This window comes from Phyllostomus hastatus, unplaced genomic scaffold, assembly GCF_019186645.2.
Source record: "Phyllostomus hastatus isolate PE091 unplaced genomic scaffold, TTU_PhHast_1.1 phas_scaffold_1674, whole genome shotgun sequence".
In the NCBI taxonomy this organism is placed as follows: Eukaryota; Metazoa; Chordata; class Mammalia; order Chiroptera; family Phyllostomidae; genus Phyllostomus; species Phyllostomus hastatus.
Window position 1 is genome coordinate 21,022,818 of NW_025334011.1, and position 10,500 is coordinate 21,033,317.

A 10,500-nucleotide genomic window follows, 5' to 3' on the forward strand; every position below is an offset into this window, starting at 1 on the left:
GTGATGATCATTAAGAAATGATTGGTATTTTATAGCACCTTAAAAAAACCTTTTGTTTTTTCTTTTTTAGTTTTATAATTTTTTGCTCCATATGCTCAAAGCTTTTTAAATCAATATTTAGAAATTAGTTTAGTGATTTAACATTATATGCCTGCTGTGATAATCTGTGATATTTATAAATGAAAGTAAATGCAGAATTATAATAACTTCTTAATAATGTATTAGTGTTTCATGAACCTAAGGTCTATTTTTTCAAGCTATAAGGGAGCATTTTGATTATTAACAATTTTTGGAAGTATGGATATAATTTGCTGTTGTGAGACTTTAGATGTAGATGTCACAGTTGGAAAATATACTTTGGAAATATGTCTAGGCCATTGAAATTACTTATACTACTAAGCAAATTTATCTTTATTTGAATTAGCCATTCAAGGATAACCTCTTCAAATCCAAGGGTTTTAAGGAATTAGAAACAACATAAGTATATACTTTGCCTCACTTGGTGAGGCAACCTGGTGACATTAGGTGTGTTTATAATGTTACACTCAGAACTCTGGCTGAGAAAGGTTGCTCTGTAGCATGGAATTACCTAGCGAAATCATGTTATGATAAATTTTTTTGTGCTGCTGAGATACAAGGAAGTTTTGGGCTATGGTCTGAAACCAGACTTCTTTTATGTGAATTTCACTGAAGAACAAAAGTCTTACAACAAAGCTCCTGTCTACATATTTAATAGAAAAATACACTGAAAGTATACTTTCATACTGTTTTAATTCTTAAGTAATCCCTTAAGAATTTTCCCCTTATATTAAGGTTTGCTTTTTACTGACCCAATTTAGAGAGAATACTAAATATGTGACTTAAAAAGAAAAGGAACTAGTACCTGCTCTAATATGTAGGTGTAATTGTGGCTTTATTTGCTCTACATTGTTTACATTTACATCAACATGTAACATTGCACTTCAAAATTTTGTCATCACCTCCTTTTCAAATGATTTCACATCATTTGTACTTCAGAATAGTTTTGCAAACTTTCATTTTACCTAAGTTGATTTTTAAAAGGTGCTACTTTTATTACATTTTAATGTTTCCTCTGCAGCTGAATGTTTTAATGAGCAGTATGCATTAGGTTACTAATTCTGAAAGTGCAGATGTATATTCTCTTCTTACATGGCTTGACCTGTTTTCATCTTGAATATGGAGGAAATTTTCAGGGAAATTTTATCTTTGCTAACATAGTATAAAATGTTCACATATTTATCTTGTTAGATACTGGCCTCAGAAATATATTTCAAATCCTTTTCCTGAAATTTGCATTAATTCAACTTGTACTTTCTTTAAGCAGCTCTACTAATACTCTCTCCCCTTGCCCTTAAGTTAGTTGTGTAATATCTTGAAGTAGGAATTGTGATTAACTTTAATGAAGCATGAAAATGCCCTCTGTACACTGGTGGTGGGGATGCAGACTGGTGCAGCCACTGTGGAAACAGTATGGGGTTGCCTTATGACCCAGTGATTCCACTTCTGGGAATATATCCAAAGAAACCAGAAATACTAATTCAAAAGAATTTATTCACCCCTGTGTTTATTGCCATGTTATTTGCGATAGCAGCCCAAGTGCCCATCAGTAAATGAGTGGATAAAAAAGCTGTGATATATTTACACAACAGAATACTAAAAAAGAAGGAAGTCTTACTTTTTGCAACATCATAGGTGGACCTGGAGAATATTATGCTAAGTGAAATAAGCCAGTTGAAGAAAGACAAATACCATATGATTTCACTTATAAGTGGAGTCTAATGAACAAAATAACAACAGAAAGAGACTCATAGATACAGAGAACAGACTGACAGCGGTCAGGAGGGAGGGGATTTGGGGAGCTGTGTGAAAAATGTAATGGCATTAAGCAAAAAAAATTCCTCAGACACAGACAACAGTATGGTGATTACCAGAGGGAAAGGTGGTGGGGAGGAAGAGGGTAAAGGGGGAGATAAATAGTGATTGATGAAAGGAGACTTGGGGTGGTGAAAACAATGTACAGATGATGTATTATAGATTTGTACACCTGAAACCTATATAATTTTATTAACCAATGTCACCCAATCAAGTCAATAAAAATAATTAAAAAAACTAAAAGTACAAACCCACTGAGATTGGAACAATGTCTCACACTAAGTCTGTATGCCCCACACTGCAATATGTGTAAAAGGTGTTCAATAAATTACAGAATGATGAAAAAAAGTGAAAATACATCGAATTATTCAGTGACTAATGAGGAGGATCCCCCAAAAAACAGAGTTACCTTTTGGAGGGTGGGCCCCTTGTCATACAGGCTTCCCCATACTAGGTAAGTGTTCTAGGAACCCATCTGTATCAGTGGACCAGCTGGTGTGAGGCTGTGTTCAGCTTTGGGGAATTTTTCTTTAAACTCTTAATGCATTTGCCCATTTCATGATGGGTGATCTGTGAGCACACCTGCCCACAGCACACTGAGTGTTCAGCAGTTTTTGACCAAAAACGGCATGACCTCTGTGTCCCACCCTCCCTATTCACCCTATCTTGCTTCAGATGACTTTTTTTTTGTTTCCCCAGATGAAAAAAAGTCCTTAAAGGGAAATGTTTTGGCAGAAGCACTAAAAGTCATCAAAATCAACGAGTTTAAGAGTTCAAACATTGTTTTGAGCAGTGCAAAAAATATCTTGATAGGTGTATCAGATAGAGAGTACTTTGAAGGTGACTGAAGTTTAAACATGTAAGAATAAATACACAATTTTTTATAAATAAATTCTGCATTTTGGGGTCGTCCGTACATTAAGATACTGAAAGAATGCATACATTTAGGTTTTGCTTATTTTCACTATCTTCCATTCAACTTATTTTTAAATCATTTTTTAAGGATCTTATTTATTTTTAGAGACAAGGGGAGTGGGGAGAAAGAGGAAGAGAAACATCAATGTAAGAGAAACTGATCGGTTGCCTTCTGCTTGCACCCCCACAGGGGTCTCAACCCGCAACCAAAGCATGTGTCCTGACCAGAGCAAATCCACCCCCTTTCACTTGTAGACAACCCCCAACCCACTGAGCCACAAGGGTCAGGGCCTACTGTGTGCCAATTACTGTTGCAGGGAAATGACTGTCTTGCTCCTATCACACTTCTCCCCAAACCTTTGACAATTACTAGGTTAAATTGGTTAGGAAATCCCATAGAAAAGTAATTATCTGGCTTTTACAAAATACAGTGCATTGGTAATCTGATGGTTGCAAAGTTCTTTGTTACTTATCTTGTATATGTATAAGTGTACCAGAGCACCACTAAATAGATAACATTCTGATTTCAAACTGCTTTCAAAGAAATGAAAATCAATTATTAATAGAAGACTGATAAATCATTAAGGCATCATTTAAATTATAAAAAGCAACATTTAAAATATTTTTCAAAAGCACAAAATGTAGATGTATTTTTTAACACATGTAGCTCTGAAATATACATATAACTGGTAAAAGTATGAGCAACACAGGTATGTAATTTCTACTTGAGCATTAAATGGAATTGAAAGTTCAGTTTGTTCATCTTTTTAGGCTAAATTTACATATCTTAAGTAGACATAACTAATTGTTCTAGATATGAAGCTTAAAAATATACAGGGTCCCACACAAATAATGCCCCCTTTTTATTACAAAGTCATAAGCATGTAATACTTCACTATAACAATATCACACTCAACCATACCACGTGACGTTTTAGGTGAAATGTTCAAATTAAAACTATATTACACCCATATTACTATACCAACCACACTCAAGCAGGTGTTACTTTTGGTAGACCCTGTATTCTAAAAAATTGAGATTTTTTTAGTGTTCTTGTTACAGCTTTCAACAATATTTTTATCACTTTTTTATTGGAAAGAATTCCAGACTTACAGGGAAGTTGCAAAAATGTATAAAGCCTTCATTTAAATTCCCCACTTGATAACATTCTTTTCTATTTGCTTCCTCTCCATATATATTTATAATATTTTGTGAATCATCGAGAGTTGAAAACATTAATCCCTAACTACTTATGTGTGTATTTCCTAAGAACAAGGAAATTCACAGACATAGCTACATTGCAGTGATCAAAATCAGGATATTAATGTTGATAGAATACCTTTATCTGAACCACAGACTTTATTCAAATCTCATTAGCCTGAGGTTCCGAACATGGCTATGTTCTGCATCCAGATCCAATCCAGGTTCAGGCATTATGTTTAGTCATCATCTCATTAGTCTGGCATGGTTCCTTGGTTTTTCTTCAGGTTTCGTGACTGACATTTTCAACAGGACAGGACAAGTGTTTTATAGAAAGTCCCTCAATTTGGGTTAGTTTGATGTTTCCTCATTATTAAATTTAATTCATTCCTGGGCAGAAATGTTGATTTGTTTCATGTACTGGTGATGCTAACTTCAATATTTTAGGGTTTGCTTTTTAATATTTTGGTTGCAGAGTAACACATAGGTATTTTGCTAACAGAACACCTTTGGTCTAAATCATTGGAGTTTAGCTTTGACATGAGGCATTGGGATTTTTTTTTTTACCCAAATATGCCTGTGCTTTGATACATGGAGATGAATGTCTTTTTATATGCTTAAAAAGTAGTAAAGTTTTTATACATGCCATTTTCAAGCATATTATTACTTCAGCTTTATATTGGCTTTTACACCCCTAAGCTGTAAAACTTTTGAGTAATTAATACACTTTGATGTTGCTTTAAAATTCCTAACTATAGCATTCTGTTCTACGTTATACACCTTTATGATGGTATTCCACTTTACTAAAATGATATATAATACAAGATTGAGATTGCTGTAAAAATACATTTTATTTTTTGATTTATGACACTGTCTTACCTGTATATTTAAAATGCAATTTGTACAATTTAAAAATTAAAAATTATTCTTAAATCCACTTTACACTCTGCATGGTGTTGCCTTGAGGGCAATGACTGTACGATGACAGTTTCAGACCACAGCTTCTGTGAGAACCGTTGGAGAACCCAGAGCTCCTCCCTGAGAGCGCTTGCACCAGTGGTTGTGGGACCGAGAATCTTCATTTTCGGCGAGGTGCTGGGCAGTCCTGATGCATGCAGCGAGGTTATTTGACCACCTGTTGGAGAAATATCAGGGTGGATGGTGTGACTTCTTAAAAACGCCATAGTTATTGTTCATCTGAAAAATCAGCATTCCTGCCTCATTCTAATCAGAATGAGCACCATAGTTTTAAGTTTATAAAGATAAAAATCCCTGATATTTACATAGTATGAAGTAGTAAGACATTTTGTATGTGTCTTTAAAACACAATTTTATAGCCATACAATTGATCTGTCTCTTCACTTAAGTAGAGCATAAGACAGATAATAGAAGTAAAATCCAGATTAATAGGCTTTTTGTTGTGCTGAATTTAATGGCGTAAAATAAATGGATAGGGTTATAGTTAGCAAGTATGTTAAAAGATTTTTCTTTAGTAGTAATTGTTGTTACTAGTCAATATTGTTAACTGAACAGAACCTCTAGTCTTTTTTTAAAATAAAACACAAATTTTAGGAATAAATTCAAGATTATGGAAGACATACATGATCCAGTTTTTGAGCAATCTGCATGACAGAAAGTAATTATAATTTGCCTCAATGATTTTTACTTGAATTGTAAATTGATGAAAACAGATTTGTGGCAAAATTGATAAATTCAGAAGCTATTTTATTGAGTTAAACTTTAACTGAGCTTTATTAAGACCTTCATAAAACAAATTAATTTTAAGAACTGAAGAAATGAAAGATTAATTTACATTAAGTGTACTCAAGAAGAAAAAAAAGAATTTAAAATAATTTTCAGATGAGAGAATGTACATTTTTAAGCATCATATATTAAATTATTTTCAAAGCTACAACTTAATTTGTATCTTGTATGTCTGTCCCCAAATACAGAGTTATTTTTTGTTTTAATTCCCAACATGTATGAGATAATTTATATACAAATCAAATTTGTAGCATTTAATGTATAAATATTTTTATGAAAATTATAATTTTGGAAAGTTCATAGTATTTTTTGCAGAGGAGTCAAGATCATCTGGAGTAAGCAGTGTTAACTACAGTGTGATAGGTAGCAAAAGGCAGGTATGGGTGCAACTAGAGAAGAAAGGCTTTTAAAGATATATTGTAAAAATGTTGGTTATTTTACAGGTTGTACATGTTCATAGTTTTGAAGCATTTTGAGCCCTGGAAAATTTCTAATTATTTTGCTTATGGAGTTAAGTGCTTTATGTAAGTGCATTCACATAGGTTTTGGAAAGTATTTTAAAAATACTTCCTGTGAATTAACCTTAGGTATGTATATACTTTGCAAACACTCATTGAATTTTCTTGCATTAATATATGTTTTTTTAAAGAGACTTTATTTATTTATTTTTAGAAGGGGAGGGAGGGAGAAAAAGAGAGAGAGAAACATCAATGTGTAGTTGCCTCTCGTGTGTCCCCTACCGGCAACCTGGTCTGCAACCCAGGCATGTGCCCTAGACTGGGAATCAAACTAGTGACTCTTTGGTTCACAGGTGGGCATTCAAGCTGAGCCACACCATCCAAGACTAACATATGGTTTTTGCTGGGTAAACAAACCCTAAGAGAAAATAAATTATTACCACATTTATTCAAAAGTTTTGTGGAAGTAAGGCTGAGCTGTTTAGTACCAATTTCAGCTTAGAGTGAATGAAATAGATTAAAGCTATAAATATTTCTTTAGCGGTAGAGAGTAGATAATCTGTTTATTGGCAAATACTAGCAAAATAAAAATGATAAACCATATCTTAGGATATTATTATTATTAGACTCTGATGACACATATAAAATTCTGCCTCATCAGTCACATTCAGTGGTTGGAATTGACATGTGTAATAGTTCTTTCAACGGTGACATGGACTGGGGCCTGGGAGTGAGACCTGTGCTGGATTTGGGAAAAGTGCTTAACTTTTTTCAGCTTCAGAGCCCCCATCTGTAACATGGGGCAAGAAGTTGTGTGAGTCACAAATGAGGTAACATCTGTAACAGTGCAGCACAGAGCTTGGCAAATATAAATGTTCAAAAAATGTTAGCTCTTCATGACACTTTTTGCTTTTAATGGTTTTTTTAACTTAATCTTTGTTGTATTTTTTTCCCATTACCATTTAGTCACCTTATATTCCCCTCCTCCCCCAGCAATCACCACACTGTTCATGCATATTTTTACTGGTTTTATAACAACTGTATTGCACCAGGTGCAGTTTCTAAAGTCATACCATTTATTTCTTAGATAGAATTTAATATCACATATAGAGAATTGTATTAGTATAATTTTCTATAGCTACATTTTCTTCTGCTTTGGTTTGAAAGATTGCTTATATTGAACAATTTTTCTTATCTTGACTTAGAAATAGAAGGCTAAGGTTTAATCTAGTAGTTGAACAGTGGAAAGGAGCTGCCAGTAAGTTGGTCTCCTTTAGGATATATGTAATATCCTGACGATCATGTGTCTTGACAGTGTTTCAAACAAGGTAGAAGTTGTGGCGAGAAGCTGTCCAGGCAGCCTGGCCCCTGGGCAGTGCTTGGGTGAAGGAAGAGGTGGTTTAGACCCCCTGACAGGAGTGTCAGGGATGGGAGGATATGACCACTATCACTACAACAGGAGATCCTTTTAGAGAATTCTATTGTGTCAGCATAATATTCATAATTTTTATGTGTGCTACTAATAGAAGAATATAAAAGATTTATAGGTTTTTCACATGAAGAATCCTTTAATCAGAATATGATGAAATAATTTTGTTCAGAAATGTCTCATTAATCTAGCATTATTAGCACTAAGATGATTTATGAAAAAAGTATGCTCATCTTAGGTCCTCATTTAAAAAATTAGATGTAAATCTCTGTTATCCTAAATGGTGTGCAAAATATAGATCATAAGTTATCTTTTATCATTTTTAATCTGAAAAACTAGATGGCCAGATTTAGCTAGAATTGACTAAGGTCATATATGGTCCAAATGCTATAGTTTCAGATGCGGCCAGATGCTATAGTTTCAGATGCGGCAAGTTCATTGGTTTTAGAAGGAACATTGCAACTTCTTTGGGCCACTCAGAAAGGTCAAATTCAAACAATATAGGATGACACAGGGTAAAAAATGTAAGTTTCTCTTCACTTATTCCCTTTGTTTCAATACTCCAGGCATTAATCACAGCATGGTATCTTCAGACCTTTATAAAACAAACATTCATTCATTCACTTCCCCTTTACACACACACACAGAGCTAAATAAATGGGAATAATTTGTACATACTTTATATGGTTTGACTTGCACTACGTCTTGGCGATTCATGCACATACACATATGCACATGTTATGTCTTGTATTTCTCCATTGATGGACATTTTTGTTTACAATCTATAATTATAACATGTCAAAATAAAGTGGTAATGATAATAGTATCAATAGATAATATTTATTGAAAGTTATGTACCAGGCCATGTGCTAATTTATCATTTAAGATTTATAACCAAATAAAATATACACTATTAAACATTTTACCAGCAAAGAATTCATTTTGGAGAGGTTAGTAGCAGGCCCAAGTATACCATACCATTGGACAGATGTGTGCATACATTAATAAGAGAGATTTTCAGGTATAACATGGTCAGGGGAAAGGGAACATCCATTTTACATTCTGGTAGTTGCTGCTAAGTTGTGTTTCAAAAAGATATATCAATTCAATCCTAACATCAAGGGTGAGAGCAGCTGTTTTCTTACACTGTTACACTAAATTGTGTAAATCTTAAAACTATTTTTTAATTTGTATTTATGAGATTGTTAATATTGGACTATTTTCTTATGCTTATTGTTTATTTGTATTTTTTTGTGAATTGCCTTTTCATATTATTTTCCCACTATTCTGTGGAATTGTTCATCTTTTTTATTGATTTGTAGCTGCATATAAGTTGCTTTCATGTATGTGCATACTTTGTCATATGTTTCCAACAAGTACTTATGTTTATGTTTGTTTGTGATGGCTTTTGTCCTATAGGAGATTTACATTTTTATGTAAAAATCTGCCAATCTTTTCCTTGATTTTACAGTTTATTTAAAAAGACTTAGTTACTTCATAATCTTCAGTACATTTTTTTACTTCTATATTTTTATGGGTTGTATTTTTTTTTATTTGAAATTTTGACAGTTATGGTGTAGGGTAGGAAACTATTTATTTTTAGCTGCATGAATTCCATACCATTCTAACAGCATTCACTGATGGCTGCCTTTCTCTCAGCGAAGTAAAATGCTGCCTATTTCACTTCGTGTGTGTCAGGGGAACTTTTCCTTTCAATTGTACCTGAATATACAATTGCTATTATGAGACAAAGGAAAAGATTCTTGGACTTGTCACATGTGTATGTGATTTGTGTGTTTCATTTCCCATTCTTTCCTCCACTCTTTGTATCCAAGTCTCTTTAAGTACAAACATGAATCTACTGTCTCTTGAAACTGAAATATTTGTTTGCTGAAGGTATGTTTCGTGTGACAGCCTATGGAGTGCTATCCTCTTGGAAAGCCTGGGACACTCACCTGGGGCCGAATGTACCCTGCCTGAGGCTGATGTTGTGGTTGGACCTGCCTGTGGTTATCATTATGACTGCAAGATGCACCTCAGCAACAAACTCAGGGAAGTTTGATAAAACCTGGTTCATTCCTCACAGGTCCTGGAGGACACCCAGGGAGGTCATGGGTAAAGAGAGAGAGCCCAGATCAGGGGTTCTGGCTTAAAACCCTAGGATTTTGAGGGTGCACTCTTTATTGGTGAATTTAAAACAAGAGTCAGAATTAAAACATGAGAAGGTCAAAGCCAGTGGTCAAAGGGTCAGTTATCCAGGTCACCCAGGACTTTATAAAGGGGAACTTCATGGGCGGGGTGGCCACACTGTGTAGCTGGTCCTGGGTGTTTATTTGAGAGGGTGTCTTTGAAATGGACGCTTTGGCAATCAAAAACTTAGTGTCATGCACTTCCATTAGAGTCAGAACTAATTGTCATGCACTTATGCTATAAGGTGAAATAGGAAAAATCCATTTATGATCTACATGTTGATTAGTTTTTCTTCTTATTAGGGCAGACTTCAACGAGGAATGGCATATTTGACCATTTCTTAATCTAAAATTTCTTAACTTTCAGTGGGCCGTGTAGAAATCCTTTAGGGCAGGGGTGTCAAACTCATTTTCACTGAGGGTCACATCAGCCTCTCAGTTATTTTTTTCTAAAGGGATATGGTTTTAAAGTTAAGTTCCTTAAATATAAAAATCCCCAATACATATTGTTAATGGGGGAAAGCCAAAGGGATGGAACAAAATATAGGATGTATATTTTATTTAAATAGTACAAAGAGGAGAAATGTATATTTATATGTATATATAGAAACTGTAGGAAGATAGCTAAGAAAATAAGATAATTTTTACCCAT